Raw genomic sequence first — 21,064 nt, 5'->3', positions numbered from 1 at the left:
CATCAGCGTAAAGCAATACTAAAGGTTATTATCAACCTTCATCTTCCTCATCAAATTTGTTTTTCTTTTGTATTATCTTCTTATATTATAGATTATCGCAAGTTCTATGTTATTGTAACTCTATAATTATCTTCTTATATTATTATTATTATTATTAATTTTTTTTTTTTTGCATAAATAATGTCGAAGAGGCACTACATAAATTAAATGGGACGACAATTGGGAAGCAAACAGTGCGACTTTGTTGGGGACGTAACCCAGCAAATAAGCAGGTAATTCTCTTGATCCCCAACATAGCTTAATCCAGTAGACTTTATATTATAATTGTGAAAATTTCACTTCGAAAGATGTCGAAAAGGTATGGAACTTTTTCTTTCATAGTTCTCATTACATATCTATTTACATTTATATTATTTGTATTTATGTTTCTGCTACATGTTTTACCCTAATGAAAAACATCTTCATTATAAACTTTCATCATGTTTGCTTAATGCATACTTTCTGAAAAACAGAGGTAAAAATTTGCTGATTTGGGTTGTTCTTATCTCACATAAAATTTTTTATAGCAAAATGGGTTAAGATGGGTCACGAGTCAAACGGGTTAGAAGTTGTCAACACTTCTATGATACATACAACTTCTTGAATTGTTTGAGAGTTTTAGTTTGTTACGATTAATCATAAGTGATAAGTTCCAGCCGTAATCTAGTGTCTTCTAGATGCCGTTAGATGTCTCCATTCTAGCCGCAATCTAGAAGATACTAGATATTCAAAGTTTCCAATTTTGACTATGGACATGGAAGAAGCAAAGTTGGAAACAATTACGGCTAGCCACTTGTTTGACAACTCATATTAAAGTATTCAAATTGGAAACGATTACGGCTAGCCACCCTTTTCTGCGTTCACACCATCTAGCGTTCACACTTTTCACCTCCTCAAATTTTTCCTATAAATAGAGGTGGAAACCTTCATTGTAATGTATTCAGAAAAGTGTAATCACACCTAGTTAGTGTGTGTGAGTTAAAGTGTAATCATAACCAAGAGTGAATACACCCTAGAGAGTGGTGAGAATTCCTAGTGTGTTAGTTTGAGAGTGTTTTTGTTTATTTGAGTTTTGAAATACTCTGTAATCTATTCTTGTGAGTAATAGAGTTATTTTCTCTCAAATTTGTGTGTACCAACGTCCACTCGATCCCCTCTTAATCACAACAAGTGGTATCAGAGCCAGGTTAGAGGCGTTGGTCGAGTGTTTGAGTTTTCTGAAGTTTTCAACCCCGTTTGTGTTAAAAAATTATTTGTAAGGTGATAATGTCCACGGAAGAGTCAGGATCATCTTTCGGAGCCATGATTTTGCTCACTGCCACCAACTACACGCTGTGGAAACCTCGGATGAAAGATCTCCTCAGCTGTAAGGATTTGTTTGACCCTATTGAATTAAAGGGTACAAATCCTGATTCCGCCAAAGAGAACGAATGGAAGAAGTTAAACCGAAAAACTATTGGTCAGATCCGTCAATGGATTGATCATAGTGTCTTCCACCATGTTGCACAAGACACGGACGCATATGTCCTCTGGAAAAAGTTGGAGGACATGTACCAGGTCAAGACTGCTCGGAATAAAGCCTTGTTGATGAGGCGTTTAGTCAACACGAAGCTTAAAAGTGGAACTTCAGTTGTCGAGCATACCAGTGAGTTCCAGAGTTTGGTCAACCAGTTATCGTCTGTAGAGATGCCTCTTGGCGATGAAGTTCAGGCGCTACTGCTACTTAGTTCTCTTCCTGATAGTTGGGAGACGCTGGTCGTAACACTTAGCAACTCAGCCCCGAATGGCAAACTTACCATGTCAATGGTCAAGGATGCCCTATTCAGTGAAGAGACAAGAAGAAAGGACATGGACACAGATCAGACCCATGTCTTTGTCACAGAGAATCGGGGAAGACAACGAATGAGTAGCAAAAACAAATGGAGAGGCAGAAGCAAGAGCAGGGACAGGTCCGCTGATAGCAGAAAACCAATATATAAATGCTATCATTGTGGATTAGAGGGACATATGAAGAAGAACTGCTACAAATTGAAAGAGGAACAAGGTCAGAGCAGTTCACAATCGAAGAATAAAGGTGGAGAAACATTAGTTACTATCACTGGTGATGTAGCTTATTGTTCAACCCATGATGAGACATGCCTTCATGTCTCACGAGAAGACACGGAATGGGTGGTAGATACTGCAGCTTCCTACCACGTGACTCCATACAAGGAATACTTCATAACATACAAAGCTGGTAACTTTGGAGCTGTGAAGATGGGAAATTTCAGTTCCGCTGAGATTGTCGGAATTGGTGATGTCAAGATAAAGACAAGTTCCGAGAGCACAATCACTCTGACGAATGTCCGCCATGTGCCAGATCTTCGGCTGAATCTACTTTCTGGAGTGGCTCTAGACAAACAGGGCTATGATAGTCATTTCAGTAGAGGCACATGGAAATTGTCAAGAGGCGCTATGATAGTCGCTCGAGGACATATGTAACACACTATACAAAACTCATGTGAAAATTTGCACAGACAGCCTTAATGTTGCAGAAAAGGAGGCTTCACAAAATTTATGGCACCAAAGACTCGGTCACATGAGTGAGAAAGGGTTGTCTACCCTAATAAAGAAGGAGCTTATCAATGTAGACAAGAACGCTGCACTAAATCCTTGCAATCATTGTCTGTTTGGTAAGCAGCATAGAGTCTCGTTTAATTCCTCTTCAACGAAAAGATCAGAGTTACTCAGTCTGGTGCACTCTGATGTTTGCGGTCCCTTGAAGGTTGAATCAATTGGCGGTAATCGATATTTTCTAACGTTTATCGATGATGCTTCTCGAAAGGTGTGGGTATATTTCTTGCGGACGAAGGACCAGGTTTTCGATTACTTCAAACAGTTCCATGTTGAAAGGATCCGTTCATATACATTATAAACGATTCACAATAGTTGATTACATCGCGAGGTACTTGACCTCTATATGATACATTTTACAAACATTGCATTCGTTTTTAAAAGACAAACTTTTTTTACAACGAAAGTTGACGGCATGCACACCATTTCATAATACATCCAACTATAATTGGCTTAATAATAATCTTGATGAACTCAATGACTCGAATGCAACGTCTTTCAAAATATGCCATGAATGACTCCAAGTAATATCCTTAAAATGAGCTAATGCACAGCGGAAGATTTCTTTAATACCCGAGAATAAACATGCTTTAAAGTGTCAACCAAAAGATTGATGAGTTCATAGGTTTATCATAACAATCATTTCAATATATTAATAGACCACAAGATTTCCGTTTATAAATATATGTACACTCGCAAGTGTATAAAAGTATTCTATAAGTTGTAGGCACCCGGTAACAAGCCTTAACGTTCATGTTTTACCCTCTGAAGTACACCAGATCAGGTGTGTTTAAAATAACCTCGAAGTACTAAAGCATCCCATAGTAAGGATGGGGTTTGTCAGGCCCAATAGATCTATCTTTAGGATTCGCGCCTACCGTACATAGACAAGTAGTTTAATGTTACCAAGCTAAGGGTATATTTCTGGTTTAAACCCACGTAGAATTGGTTTTAGTACTTGTGCCTATTTCGTAAAACATTTATAAAAACAGCGCATGTATTCTCAGTCCCAAAAATATATATAAAAGGGAGCAAATGAAACTCACAATACTGTATTTCGTAGCAATTATGTATATGACGGCATTGAACAAGTGCAGGGTTTGTCTCAGATTCACGAACGTATCAATATTGTGATTCAATATTGCAGGAAAGTACGTAGACGCAACGAAAATGATAAACGTTAGGTTGACCTCACGAGCAATACCCTCGATCAATACCCATAACCTCCATAGCTATAACCCATAATTTCCTTAGCTCTATCCCGTTTGAAAACTTATTTTGAAATCGTCTGAGTATAACTCCGTCGTAGTATTTTATGTATTCTAATAATATCTTGAAATAATACAAAGAAAATATATATATGTAATTCGATTGAGAGAGTTTAGAGAAATATATTTTCAAGTTTCTATGAAATAATGAAACCTATTGAATTCTATTTATAATAGATTTTTTAATTATTAAAGTGAATTATTAAAGTATAAATTATTAAAGTGAATTATTAAAGTATGAATTATTAAAGTGAATTATTAAAGTGAATTATTAAAGTATGAATTATTAAAGTGAATTATTAAAGTGAATTATTAAAGTATGAATTATTAAAGTGAATTATTAAAGTATGAATTATTAAAGTGAATTATTAAAGTATGAATTATTAAAGTGAATTATTAAAGTATGAATTATTAAAGTGAATTATTAAAGTATGAATTATAAAAGTGAATTATTAAAGTATGAATTATTAAAGTTAAAGTAAAATAAAAGTAAAGTAAAGGTAAAGTTAAAGTATAGTAAAAGTATAAAAACTATGTATGTATAATACGCGTATAAATATATATAATATTAATTTAAATCGTTATATATATTTAATGAAATAAAATATAAATATCGTTATATTTATTATACTGGTTAAGTAGTGAGTTGTCAAAAGTGATTCTAGATATTTATAAAAGTTATATACGTTTTAATAATAAAGTTCTTTTTAAACTGAAAACGTCTTTGTACGTTTGAAAATAGATTAATAGAATATTATGGAAACCAATTCTCCACTAACTTTTGTCTAACTTTCGTAAATGACACTTTTTGTTTTTATTTATAAATAGCTTTACAAATTATTCTGAATATCGTTAAGAGGAATAGATTTTCTCAAATCATAGTGGACCTCTCAACAGAGACTTGTAATCATAATTCAATGTTTCTGATAATTCAATCATTTAATATATATATTTTTAATTTCGTCGAAAATTATATTGAAACAAATACGTTCGTGTAAAGTATTATACGTTTAATACTTTATTAATATTCTCAAGTTATAATATATATATATATATATATATATATATATATATATATATATATATATATATATATACATATACATATCTATTTATATATAACGGTTCGTGAATCGTCGGAATTTGGTCGAGGTTATAATGAATGTATGAACACAGTTTAAAATTCTTGAGATTTAACTTAACAAACTTTGCTTATCGTGTTGGAATAATATAAAGATTAAAGTTTAAATTTGATCGAAAATTTCCGGGTCGTCACAGTACCTACCCGTTAAAGAAATTTCGTCCCCGAAATTTGATAGAGGTCGTCATGACTAACAATGAGAATGTTATTATAATGATTATAGAGTTTTATCATGTTCAAGAAGAATGGATAAAATAATTCGATTACTCGAAGCGTGTTAGTGAAGTTATCGTAAATGAATGAAATAAGATAATAGTGATTCGTCGTATCTTTTGACGTCATCACGATTGATCTCCAAAAAGAAAATCTTTGTAATCTATATTGGATTTGATTATTCGGCGATTAAGGAAATTATGATCCTCTTCGAATTAATGCGATAATCCATTTTGATTTCTCTGTCGGATATTTCACTATAAATCCACCTCATTTGTTTTCTTACAACTCACACCTTCTCAACTCTTATTTTAAAGTATTTGTCAATATGCTTCATCCAGTGCTGATTCTTGATATACTCCTCACTTTCATATCTGTCGCTCTTCTTTTTCATCTGCCTCCGGAAGAATCTATTTACTTCTACTATACTCTTGGTTTTATAGTGTTTTTAGTTCTCCCGTGTCTTTATATTGCTATATGCATTGATATATACGGTTTGTGATTTCTGGGTTGTTGTTTTTATATCTTCCCTTATATTTCAAAGTCCTTGCTTCTTCTATAATCATTGTCATCCACAGTTAATGCTCTCTTCTATTTGCTATGATTTATACACCCATTTCTAGTTCGGAGCTTTGTCCTTTCGTTTCTTCTTCTTGCGATTAAGCACCGCTTGTAATGATCCAGAATTCGCAGATATAAATTTCAGAATGAACATTGTTAATGTTCTAGGAAGAAAATTGTAATGGCACGATCTTGACTTGTCAAATTACCAGAATACCTCGGAAAAGGCTGAATCATCAAGAAATATTTTCTTGATATTTAGAGATCAAAGAGAATACAAGAGTCGTGTAACATAGCACATGATGACGTTATGATCTGTGAATCATCATGTTCCATTTAGAAACTCAGCATGACTTACTGTAATATAATCACGTTGATCAAGTGTCATTATATTATACTAACTCATGCTTCAGTTCCCAACACTACTTCAAAACATTCATAATTTAAACTCGAAAGTTTATAGAATATAGAAACTAATAGTTTCTTATATGATGTAACACTGATAGCGCAAAGAGATAAATGACTTCAGATAAAGAGTAAGGTATTCATTAATGACTTTAGCAGGCACTGAATCATTTGGATTCTTTGAAGGCAGATTTAGTCTTTGTGATTTGTCCACAGCCTCCTTCATAGTCTGTTCAATCCGTTTTCCAGTTCCAAACCTTCTCTTTTTCTCAGCTTTACCACCTTACTATTCTTTGTCATCAAACTTTTTTACCGTTAAGATCGTTTACAGTTTTTGATGCTTCGTCAGTATTTCAAGAACTAGTTTGCAGTTCAAAATATTTTTCAGAACTTCACATTCAAAGTATGTAAGTCCAGGAGATAGACGTTTTACGTACACATATAACTGTTGGCGTAGACATGCTGCGAGATTTCAAAATACTGGTTACTGTTTTCCGATGATTCGTATGACAATTCTCGTTACAAGATGCGAATGAGTAAATGATGTGATTTCAATAAATATAATGATTTTTCGAAAAGTCAAAGATAATTGAAGTTGTTGGTAAGTTTATTGCTAAGGTGGCGAGATATGAAAGGTCCCCAGTAACGATGACGAAAGAGCAACGTATCTATCGAGGTTATAATAAGACTAGTCCGACTGAAAAGTCGAAGTTGACTTGCTGGAGCTGTGACAAAACTATCTACTTTGAAAAGGAATTGAAAAGTCATTTTAGCTAATAAATGCCAAAGGGTCTGACACGGATACGCGTCGAACTACGACTTTGGCTTCGAGAGCTTTTTAGGTACATAAATGTGGGTAATATGTGGTTGGATCATCATCTCGATTGTTCATTGTTTGAAGTGTCTTCGAAAACTTCGGAGAGTTTGAACACAGTTTATAATCGTTAATATACATATGATGTTCTAACACAGTTTTGAAGCCAAAGTATAGCTTTGAAAGATGTAGGAATCTAAGAGTGATGTCTTCTGTTAAATCATGACTTGGATTTTGATTTGTCAAAATCAGAATGCGTAATCAAATTTGGGTGAGAATGGTTGTTTTGATTACTATACAAGAATGTATATTGTTGTGAGATTTTGGGAGTATAGTTGATGATTTGCTTAATCAGATTCGAAAAATGTAACATATTAATTTTGAATTTATGTATCTCTCGGGTATTACCTACCCGTTAAAAAAATTTTCACAATTAATATTTTGTACAACAGAATATTATTACAGTCTTTATGAAAATATATATGTGCATATTTTCTTCAGATATAACATAGATTTAATGAGTTAATATTAAATTAAACTCATTTGATTTACGGTTGAAACTAGAACTGAATAATCCCTAAAGACTTTAGAAATTACATAACTTTTACGGAGTATTTATTCAATAAAATTGAAATTATGAATTAATACTTCGTTATTTGTTGGTGTTTGTAACCCTTGCACCATATTCTCTAAAGCCACTACTCGAGCGCGAAGCTCGTTGACTTCTTCTATTACACCGGGGTGATTGTCGGTTCGAACGAGCGGATAAATAAAATCTAGAATTTAATGTAGTATATAATCGTGACGAGATACTCTGAAAATGAGAGAGAAAATGGTGTTTCGGACCGGTTCGCCGGTAAGTGCTTCAGGTTCATCGCCAAGAGGGCAATGTGGTGGATGGAAGGGATCACCTTCTTCTTGTCTCCAATTATTGAGGAGGCTACGAACCTATCCCCAATTCATCTAGAATAGATGATGGCTAATTGGTTGATCCATTCCGGTCACACTGCTTTCGGAGCTTGAGTGGGATTTCATATCGGAATTCGAGGGACTTGAACTAATGCCGAATTCCATTTCGTTCGATTGAATAAAGGATTTTTGATATGAAATGATTTTTCGGCTATCGGGTGGTATTCTAATTACATAGAATATCTATATATATAGCGCAAAAGATTTCGTAGATTACGGAGGAATTTACGTGATATGTCAGGCAAAGTTTACAGTAACAGATACGCTAAGATATGGATTAGCAGATACGCTAAGATATGTATTTTGTCTATACACTATTTATGCAATCAATGCAGTAAGACGTGTCTAGACTAAGAATGATAAGCAGACAATTCCGATAAAAATGATAAGCAAAACTTTTGACATGCAGACACGGTCGAAGTCCAGGCTCACTAATGCATCCTAACGACTATCAGTTAGACACACTAATGCAGACCTGGTTCGCTAAGACCACCGCACTAATACCAACTGAAAGGATCCGTTCATATACATTATAAACGATTCACAATAGTTGATTACATCGCGAGGTACTTGACCTCTATATGATACATTTTACAAACATTGCATTCGTTTTTAAAAGACAAACTTTTTTTACAACGAAAGTTGACGGCATGCACACCATTTCATAATACATCCAACTATAATTGGCTTAATAATAATCTTGATGAACTCAATGACTCGAATGCAACGTCTTTCAAAATATGCCATGAATGACTCCAAGTAATATCCTTAAAATGAGCTAATGCACAGCGGAAGATTTCTTTAATACCCGAGAATAAACATGCTTTAAAGTGTCAACTAAAAGGTTGATGAGTTCATAGGTTTATCATAACAATCATTTCAATATATTAATAGACCACAAGATTTCCGTTTATAAATATATGTACACTCGCAAGTGTATAAAAGTATTCTATAAGTTGTAGGCACCCGGTAACAAGCCTTAACGTTCATGTTTTACCCTCTGAAGTACACCAGATCAGGTGTGTTTAAAATAACCTCGAAGTACTAAAGCATCCCATAGTAAGGATGGGGTTTGTCAGGCCCAATAGATCTATCTTTAGGATTCGCGCCTACCGTACATAGACAAGTAGTTTAATGTTACCAAGCTAAGGGTATATTTCTGGTTTAAACCCACGTAGAATTGGTTTTAGTACTTGTGCCTATTTCGTAAAACATTTATAAAAACAGCGCATGTATTCTCAGTCCCAAAAATATATATAAAAGGGAGCAAATGAAACTCACAATACTGTATTTCGTAGCAATTATGTATATGACGGCATTGAACAAGTGCAGGGTTTGTCTCAGATTCACGAACGTATCAATATTGTGATTCAATATTGCAGGAAAGTACGTAGACGCAACGAAAATGATAAACGTTAGGTTGACCTCACGAGCAATACCCTCGATCAATACCCATAACCTCCATAGCTATAACCCATAATTTCCTTAGCTCTATCCCGTTTGAAAACTTATTTTGAAATCATCTGAGTATAACTCCGTCGTAGTATTTTATGTATTCTAATAATATCTTGAAATAATACAAAGAAAATATATATATGTAATTCGATTGAGAGAGTTTAGAGAAATATATTTTCAAGTTTCTATGAAATAATGAAACCTATTGAATTCTATTTATAATAGATTTTTTAATTATTAAAGTGAATTATTAAAGTATAAATTATTAAAGTGAATTATTAAAGTATGAATTATTAAAGTGAATTATTAAAGTGAATTATTAAAGTATGAATTATTAAAGTGAATTATTAAAGTGAATTATTAAAGTATGAATTATTAAAGTGAATTATTAAAGTATGAATTATTAAAGTGAATTATTAAAGTATGAATTATTAAAGTGAATTATTAAAGTATGAATTATTAAAGTGAATTATTAAAGTATGAATTATTAAAGTGAATTATTAAAGTATGAATTATTAAAGTTAAAGTAAAATAAAAGTAAAGTAAAGGTAAAGTTAAAGTATAGTAAAAGTATAAAAACTATGTATGTATAATACGCGTATAAATATATATAATATTAATTTAAATCGTTATATATATTTAATGAAATAAAATATAAATATCGTTATATTTATTATACTGGTTAAGTAGTGAGTTGTCAAAAGTGATTCTAGATATTTATAAAAGTTATATACGTTTTAATAATAAAGTTCTTTTTAAACTGAAAACGTCTTTGTACGTTTGAAAATAGATTAATAGAATATTATGGAAACCAATTCTCCACTAACTTTTGTCTAACTTTCGTAAATGACACTTTTTGTTTTTATTTATAAATAGCTTTACAAATTATTCTGAATATCGTTAAGAGGAATAGATTTTCTCAAATCATAGTGGACCTCTCAACAGAGACTTGTAATCATAATTCAATGTTTCTGATAATTCAATCATTTAATATATATTTTTTTAATTTCGTCGAAAATTATATTGAAACAAATACGTTCGTGTAAAGTATTATACGTTTAATACTTTATTAATATTCTCAAGTTATAATATATATATATATATATATATATATATATATATATATATATATATATATATATATATATATATATATATATATATACATATACATATCTATTTATATATAACGGTTCGTGAATCGTCGGAATTTGGTCGAGGTTATAATGAATGTATGAACACAGTTTAAAATTCTTGAGATTTAACTTAACAAACTTTGCTTATCGTGTTGGAATAATATAAAGATTAAAGTTTAAATTTGATCGAAAATTTCCGGGTCGTCACACATGTCATGGTAGAACATGAGACAGGAAAGAAGTTAAAGTGTCTTCGATCCAACAATGTCGGTGAATACTCTTCCAGGCAGTTCGATGCCTATTGCAGATCATATGGCATCCGACATGAGAAGACAGTTCCACATACCCCTCAACACAATGGTATAGCAGAAAGAATGAACCGAACAATCATGGAACGTGTTCGGAGCATGCTCAGTATGGCTAAGCTGCCAAAGCCATTCTGGGGAGAAGCAGTCAGAGCTGCATGTTACTTGATCAACCGATCTCCATCAGTACAACTGAATTTTAAAGTTTCGGAGAAACTTTGGTCTGGAAAGGATCCATCATACTCTCACTTAAGAGTATTTGGATGTTTGGCATACACACATGTATCCAAGGAGCTCAGGCAGAAGCTGGATGCAAGGACCACTCCATGCATATTCATAGGCTATGGAGATGAAGAATTTGGATACAGATTATGGGATCCAAAGGAGAAAAAGGTGATCAGAAGTAGGGACGTAGTGTTCCATGAAAGTCAGACAATAGATTATATTGAAAAGCCCACAATATCTCAGAAATCAAATGTTGCTGCTCAGGTGCCAGAGGCAACAACAGAATCATTCATGAGAAATGAATATACAGTGCAAGATGAAACACCAGAAGTAGAAGATAATGAGGAAAATGACGGTGCTGAGCAGGGGGAGCCACATGAAATGTCCCGTTCATATTGATTATAAACGTTCCATATTAATTGATTTCGTTGTGAGGTTTTGACCTCTATATGAGACGTTTTTCAAAGACTGCATTCATTTTTAAAACAACCATAACCTTTATTTTATCAATAAAGGTTTTAAAAAACATTACGTAGATTATCAAATAATGATAATCTAAAATATACTGTTTACACATGACCATTACATAATGGTTTACAATAGAAATATATTACATCGACATATGTTTCTTGAATGCAGTTTTTACACAACATCATACAAACATGGACTCCAAATCTTGTCCTTATTTTAGTATGCAACAGCGGAAGCTCTTAGTATTCACCTGAGAATAAACATGCTTTAAACGTCAACAAAAATGTTGGTGAGTTATAGGTTTAACATATATATATCAAATCGTAACAATAGACCACAAGATTTCATATTTCAATACGCATCCCACATAGAGATAAAAATCATTCATATGGTGAACACCTGGTAACCGACATTAACAAGATGCATATATAAGAATATCCCCATCATTCCGGGACACCCTTCGGATATGATATAAATTTCGAAGTACTAAAGAATCCGGTACTTTGGATGGGGTTTGTTAGGCCCAATAGATCTATCTTTAGGATTCGCATCAATTAGGGTGTCTGTTCCCTAATTCTTAGATTACCAGACTTAATAAAAAGGGGCATATTCGATTTCGATAATTCAACCATAGAATGTAGTTTCATGTACTTGTGTCTATTTTGTAAATCATTTATAAAACCTGCATGTATTCTCATCCCAAAAATATTAGATTTTAAAAATGGGACTATAACTCACTTTCACAGATATTTCCTTCCTCGAAAATAAGACTTGGCCACGGATTGATTCACGAACCTATACAAATATGTACATATATATCAAAGTATGATCAAAATATAATTACAACCATTTTTATTATGTTTTAAAGATTTGAGTGTATTAAGTCAGCTGTCCTCGTTAGTAACCTACAACTAGTTGTCCACAGTTAGATGTACAGAAATAAATCGATATATATTATCTTGAATCAATCCACGACCCAATGTATACACATCTCAGGCTAAATCACAACTCAAAGTATATATATTTTTGGAATCAACCTCAACCCTGTATAGCTAACTCCAACATTACTGCATATATAGTGTCTATGGTTGTTCCAAATAATATATATACATGAGTCGATATGATATGTCAAAACATTTGCATACGTGTCTATGGTATCCCAAGATTACATAATATATTAGAATACATGTATAATACAATATAAGTTAGCTAGGATATGATTTGTATAGATTTGTTAAACATTCCCCGTAGCTAAAAAGATCAAAAATATCCAATCTTGTTTTACCCATAACTTCTTCATTTTAAATCCGTTTTGAGTGAATCAAATTGCTATGGTTTCATATTGAACTCTAATTTAAGAATCCAAACAGAAAAAGTATAGGTTTATAGTCAGAAATTTAAGTTACATGTCAATTACTAAAGAGGTAGTCATTTCCGTTGAAAGAACGACATCTTGATGACCATTTTGAAAAACATACTTTCACTTTGAGTTTAACCAAGATTTTTGGATATAGTTTCATGTTCATATGAAAAATCATTTTCCCAGAAGAACAACTTTTAAATCAAAGTTTATCATAGTTTTTAATTATCCAAACCAAAACAGCCCCCGGTTTCACTACGACGGCGTATATCCGATTTTATGGTGTTCATCGTGTTTCCAGGTTTTAAATCATTAAGTTAGCATATCATATAGATATAGAACATGTGTTTAGTTGATTTTAAAAGTCAAGTTAGAAGGATTAACTTTTGTTTGCGAACAAGTTTAGAATTAACTAAACTATGTTCTAGTGATTACAAGTTTAAACCTTCGAATAAGATAGCTTTATATGTATGAATCGAATGATGTTAGAACATCATTACTACCTCAAGTTTTCTGAATAAAACTACTGGAAATGAAAAAAATGGATCTAGCTTCAAAGGACCTTGGATGGCTTGAATGTTCTTGAAGCAGAATCATGACACGAAAACAGTTCAAGTAAGATTTTCACTCGAAATAAGATTGTTATAGTTGTAGAAATTGAATTAAAGTTTGAATATGAATATTACCTTGAATTAGAAAGATAACCTACTATAAATAACAAAGGTTCCTTGATCTTAGATGATTACTTGGAATGGATTAGAAAGCTTGGAAGTAGATTTGCAAACTTGAAAGTATTCTTGATTTTTATGAAACTATACTTATGGAATTTATGAAGAACACTTAGAACTTGAAGATGGAACTTAAGAGAGATCAATTAGATGAAGAAAATTGAAGAATGAAAGTGTTTTTAGGTGTTTTTGGTTTTTGGTATATGGATTAGATATAAAGGATATGTAATTTTGTTTTCATGTAAATAAGTCATGAATTATTACTAATATTTTTGTAATTTTATGAGATATTTCATGCTAGTTGCCAAATGATGGTTCCCACATGTGTTAGGTGACTCACATGGGCTGCTAAGAACTGATCATTGGAGTGTATATACCAATAGTACATACATCTAAAAGCTTCGTACACTACGAGTACGAATACGGGTGCATACGAGTAGAATTGTTGATGAAACTGAACGAGGATGTAACTGTAAGCATTTTTGTTAAGTATAAGTACTTTGATATGTGTCTTGAAGTCTTTCAAAAGTGTAAGAATACATATCAAAACACAACATGTATATACATTCTAATGGAGTCGTTAAGTCTTCGTTAGTCGTTACATGTAAGTGTTGTTTTGAAACCTTTAAGTTAACGATCTCAATTAATGTTGTTAACCCAATGTTTATTATATCAAATGAGATGTTAAATTATTATATTATCATGATATTATGATGTATGAATATCTCTTAATATGATATATACATTAAAATATCGTTACAACGATAATCGTTACATATAAGTCTCATTTCGTAATTCTTGAGTTAGTTGTCTTGTTTTTACATATGTAGTTCATTGTTAACACACTTAATGATATATTTAAATATCATTTTATCATGTTAAATATAGTGTATCAATATCTTAATATGATACATATATATTTAGTAGACGTTATCATAACGATAATCGTTATATATATCATTTCGAGTTTCTTAACTTAGTAATCTCATTTCTTATGTATATCACACATTGTTAATATACTTAGTGAGATACTTACTCATCATAATCTCATGTCAACCATATATATGTCTATATATACCACAACATGTAGTTTTTACAATTTTGTAACGTTCGTGAATCGCCGGTCAACTTGGGTGATCAATTGTCTATATGAAACTTATTTTATTTAATCAAGTCTTAACAAGTTTTATTGCTTAACACGTTGGAAACATTTTTTCATGTAAATATCAATCTCAATTAATATATATAAACATGGAAAAGTTCGGGTCACTACAGTACCTACCCGTTAAATAAATTTCGTCCCGAAATTTTAAGCTGTTGAAGGTATTGACGAATCTTCTGAAAATAGATGTGGGTATTTCTTCTTCATCTGATCTTCACGCTCCCAGGTGAACTCGGGTCCTCTATGAGCATTCCATCGAACCTTAACAATCGGTATCTTGTTTTGCTTAAGTCTCTTAACCTCACGATCCATTATTTCGAAAGGTTCTTCAATGAATTGAAGTTTTTCATTGATTTGGATTTCGTTTAACGGAATAGTGAGATCTTCTTTAGCAAAACATTTCTTCAAATTCGAGACGTGAAAAGTGTTATGTACAGCCGCGAGTTGTTGAGGTAGCTCCAGTTTGTGACGACCCAGAAATTTCCGACTAAATTTAAACTGATCTTTATTTGATTTCGACACGATAAGCAAAGTCTGTAATGTTGAGCCTCAAAAATTTTGAACTGTTGTCATACATTCAACTACCTTTGACCATTTCCGACGATTCACGAACCATTGGATGTAAATGAATATGTATTTAAATAAATAAATATAAATGTGAATATATATAATAATTTGAATTTATAAAATATAATGTAAACATTAGAATTAAATATGTAAAATAAAATACAAAATAATTAAGTGCAATCAAAAATGAATCTATATATAAGTATATGCGTACTATGTATAATTAATATTATAGGTATATTGTAATATATATATATAAAATATATAATTATTCAAATATGTTATTATAAAACAAGTATTACATAATTAATGAAATGTAAGGATATATAATAATTGGAAATAATAAAGTATATTTGAATCATTAGGAGTAAACATGTAAAATAATATACAAGATAAGAAAATAATTACTAATATAAAGCTATCAATATATATATATATATATATATATATATATATATATATATATATATATATATATATATATATATATATATAATTCCCATATTAGTTATTATCATATGCATATTAGAATATACATAAAAGTTATAAATATATATTTTTTCATTTCATATGCAAACACATATTATATAATGTATTTATATATTTAAATATTAAATATTTAGCATATGTTATCATATAATATATAGAATAATTATGATATATAATATTAATACATCAAGTGTAATTATAAGTTAGAAATATAAGTGTTACACAAAAATTATTATTACTTTCATAATTATTATTATTTATATTAAAATTAGTATTTTTAATAGTATTAATTTTCAAGATATAACATATAAAGTTTGATATATATAATTGTTATAGCATTAGTATTATTATTAATATTATTATTATTAATAATACTATGAGTATTATTATAATTAATATTAATATTATTATTAATCTTATTGTGATAAATTTTATAGTATTATTATTATATTCATAATTACTAATTAATAAAATTAATTAATATACAGATAAATACATATAAAGGTTCATAAAAAAAATCAGATTTATATATATAGGATTAGATATACATATCGATATATGCTGATATATTCATGCATCTGTTATCAATCCCTTTCAACCTTGTTACCTTTTTCTGTACGATCAATTCAATTCTCACAACAAAACAATCAATCTTCCTATCAGCTACAATGAATTGTACGAATTTGTTAGCTTTCACAATCAATTTTATTTTTTATTTTTTTATTATTTCTTTCCTGCTCTGTATTTGTTTCTGTCGAGCCTTTGATGAACCACTTCACCTCTTTAAATGATCGATTGACTCCTCATAATCGATTTACAAAAAAATTCATTCATGTACGCACCCTTCAACATCAATTTTAATTATCCTTGAATTTATATGTCTGATAAAAATGGTTCTGTATACAGCTCGAAAACCTCTGTTGCTTAACATTAAATCAAAAGCTCGATTTGGAATTGTTTTTCCAAAATCCATTAATGCAGTTAGATTAGGATTCTGTTAGCCAATCTTTCTGTAAAATATCATCTTCCAATTCGTTTTATTGAGCCTAAATTGTGGAGTCAAAGTTTTCTTTAAATAAAAGTCAACGAATGTTCTTTAATCAAATTCAAACCTTCTGTTATAATTCACGTGAAATTGAGGATTCGTATAGTTTCTAAGAGTCAATTACAACATATTTCATGTTGTAATCGTGAACCAAAACATTCTAAATATTAAAATTGATGTTTGAGTTTTAATATTTTTTTTACGAAGAACAGAAGCAGCAGCAATTTTTTTTTATTTGATCTGTCAAATAAAGGTTACAATCACAGATCATGTACAAGTAAGTTTCAAATATTAATACAATCTTTAATTCGTTATTATGTTTATAAATTGAGTCTCCTGGGTCGATCAAATTAACTTGAAGAAGATAGTTGTATAACAGAAATATGTTATGCGTTATATATTTATAAAAACAGTATAAATCAGAAAACAGGCAACAGCCTGAATGGTTAAGGAGTTAGTCGTGTATGCGAGAGGTCGGGGGTTCGAGCCTGGTGGACGGCAGTTTTTTTTTAGGAAGCTTATTTATAAAGGTAGCCATTTTATTAATTTTGCTTCTATTATTATTATAATTATTATTATTATTATTATCATTATTATTATTATTATTATTATTATTATTATTATTATTATTATTATCATTGATCATTGATTTGTTATTGTTAGTGTTATCGTTATTATTATTATGGTTATGGTTATATTTGGTATTATGATCCTCATTATTAGTATGATCATAATTATAAGTATTATAACAATTATTATTATTATTATTATTATTATTATTATTATTATTATTATTATTATTATTATTATTATTATTATTATAAGTATTATTAATGTTATTGTTATTATTAAATTACCAATTTAGTATTATTATCATTTTTATGAATATGATTATTATTATTATAACTATTATCAAAAATAATACAATTTATTATTATTAGCATCAATATCCTTTTTAGTACTATTATTATTATTAACGAAAGTATTATTAATATGACTATCATTATTAGTATTGTAATATTAAAAATTATTATCATTTTTACAAAAACTCGTTATTTTGTTATCACTACAACTATATAATAATTATTATTATCATTATCATTAATATTATTAATACTACGATTCTTGTTATAATTATTATTATTATAATTAATGCTATTATTATCATTATAATTAAATACAACTTTTACTTACTATTATTAATAGTATATGTTATTATGTATATAGAAATAGACTTATAAGTAATATTACAAATACGTATGAATTAATGATATTAACAATCTTTATATAAATATTCATATATAACTAATTAGGAAATTTTAAAATTTATAAATGACTATATAAATCATAACTAATTTTTAATATATATAAATTAATTATATAATATATAAAGTTATAATATGGAATTGTTCGATTACGAGTATATGTTTTAATATATATATGAATGATATAGGTTCGTGAATCCGAGGCTAACCCTCCATTGTTCAGTTGTTTAATGTCGTTATATGCATTTTTACTACAAAATACAGTATGGTGAGTTTCATTTGCTCACTTTTTAAATGCTTTTGCAATATATATTTTTGAGACTGAGAATACATGCGCTTTTATAACTGTTTTATGAAATAGACACAAGTAATTGAAATTACATTCTATGGTTGAATTATCGAAATCGAATATGCCCCTTTTTATTAAGTCTGGTAATCTAAGAATTAGGGAACAGACACCCTAATTGACGCGAATCCTAAAGATAGATCTATCGGGCCCAACAAGCCCCATCCAAAGTACCGGATGCTTTAGTACTTTGAAATTTATATCATGTCCGAAGGAGGATCCCGGAATGATGGGGATATTCTTATATGCATATTGTGAATGTCGGTTACCAGGTGTTCAATCCATATGAATGATATTTTTGTCTCTATGCATGGGACGTATGTTTATGAGAAACGGAAATATGAAATCTTGTGGTCCATTAAAATTATAAAATGATTATTTATGTTAAACTAATGAACTCACCAACCTTTTGGTTGACACTTTAAAGCATGTTTATTCTCAGGTACGAAAGAAATCTTCCGCCGTGCATTTGCTCATTTTAGAAATATTACTTGAAGTCATTCATGGCATGTTTCAAAAGACATTGCATTCGAGTCGTTGAGTTCATCAAGATTATTATTAAGTCAATTATAGTTGAACATATTATGAAATGGTATGCCTGCCGTCAACGTTCGATGTAATGAAAGATTGTCTTTTCAAAAACGAATGCAATGTTTGTAAAATGTATCATATAGAGGTCAAGTACCTCGCGATGTAGTCAACTATTGTGAATCGTTTGTAATCGATATGGACTTCGTCCGGATTAATTAGGACGGGTCGTTTCAGTTGGTATCAGAGCGGAGGTCTTAGCGAACCAGGTCTTGCATTAGTGAGTCTAACTGATAGTCGTTAGGATGCATTAGTGAGTCTGGACTTCGACCGTGTCTGCATGTCAAAAGTTTTGCTTATCATTTCTAGTCGGAAATCATCTGCTTATCATCCTTAGAAAATTACCTGCTTATTATTCTTAGTCTAGACACATCTTACTGCAATGATTGCATGAATAGTGTATAGACAAAATTCATATCTTAGCGTATCTGCTACTTCATATTTTAGCGTATCTGTTACTGTAACTTTGCCTGACAACTTCCGTAGATTCCTCCGTAACTTATGGGATTTTAGTATTATATATGCATATGTAAATTATGTATTGAAGGGTACTAATCTACATCCTATAATCTATTTCTTATCAAAAATCCTTCATCTGATCGTACGAGATGAATCCCTCAACCAGTTCAAATTTCTCGGATTCCGACAGCTATGCCGATATGGAGTTTCACCTAAGCTCCGAAAGCAGTGTCACCAGAATGAGTCCACCAATCATCCATCCCCAATTCATCTGATGGGTTCATAATCGACTTAATCAATGGAGACGCGCAGAAGGCGATTCCTTCCACTAACCGAATTCACCTCTTGATGAAGAACCTGAAGCACACACCGGCGAACATGTTCGTAACACCATTTTCACTCTCATTTCCCGAATAACTCGCCATGATTATATTCTATCTAAAATTCTAAACCTCATTCATTCGCTCGTCCGAACCGACAATCATCCCGGTGTAATAGAAGAAGTCAATGAGCTTTGCGCTCGAGTTGTGGCTTTGGAAAATATGGTGCAAAACGTACCAGCTTCAACAACATCACCGGCACCAACAGTATCACTAATATCAACACCAGTACCACCAACAACCCAAGTTTCAACATCACATGCCTCAACATCGCAATCTATAACTCGAGCATAATTTTCGTTCTACATCTTGTCCTACATCGACTATCTTCGTTCTACGTATCGTTCTACATCCTTGATCTTCATTCGACATGACGATTATGTAATCTCTAATGTTTTAGAGATTATGTATTCTTATTCTAACGGTAAAGCAAATGAGATTAATATCATATTAACCCATTAAATCCATGATTACATCTGAAGAAAATAGATATGTATATATATTTTCACAAAGATTGTAATTGAAAATTCTTTTGTACAAACTGTTAATGATGAAAATATTTTAACGGGTAGGTAATACCCGAGGAATATTCAGATTTCACATTAATAAATTACACTGTACATTCTTCGAAGCTGATTCAACAGTCGTTTACTATCCTACTTACATCCACCGATCTACAAATCCGTTCACCACGGAATAACCATTTTCATCCAATTTCATATTTGGATTTTGATTTATCAGAATCCAACAAGTGGCATAGTGAAGAAAACATTTGACAAAAATAAAATTTGTTAGAAACAAACAAATTAACTATGAGAAAATTTTGTTAAGAATACACGCTAACTGTTCCTAGCTAATTGTTCCTAGCTAATTGATTACATTTTATTTATCGCAATTTAATTATCGCAATTTACATTCTCGCAATTTTATTTATCATCATTTAATTTCTGTTATTTAATTTATGCACTTTATTTATCGTTATTTAATTTCTGTTATTTATTTTACGCACTTTAAATATCGAGACACGTATACAAGGTTTTGACATATCATATCGACGCAT

The sequence above is a fragment of the Rutidosis leptorrhynchoides genome, chromosome 9, assembly GCF_046630445.1.
Source record: "Rutidosis leptorrhynchoides isolate AG116_Rl617_1_P2 chromosome 9, CSIRO_AGI_Rlap_v1, whole genome shotgun sequence".
Lineage (NCBI taxonomy): Eukaryota > Viridiplantae > Streptophyta > Magnoliopsida > Asterales > Asteraceae > Rutidosis > Rutidosis leptorrhynchoides.
This window is presented reverse-complemented; position numbering follows the sequence as displayed.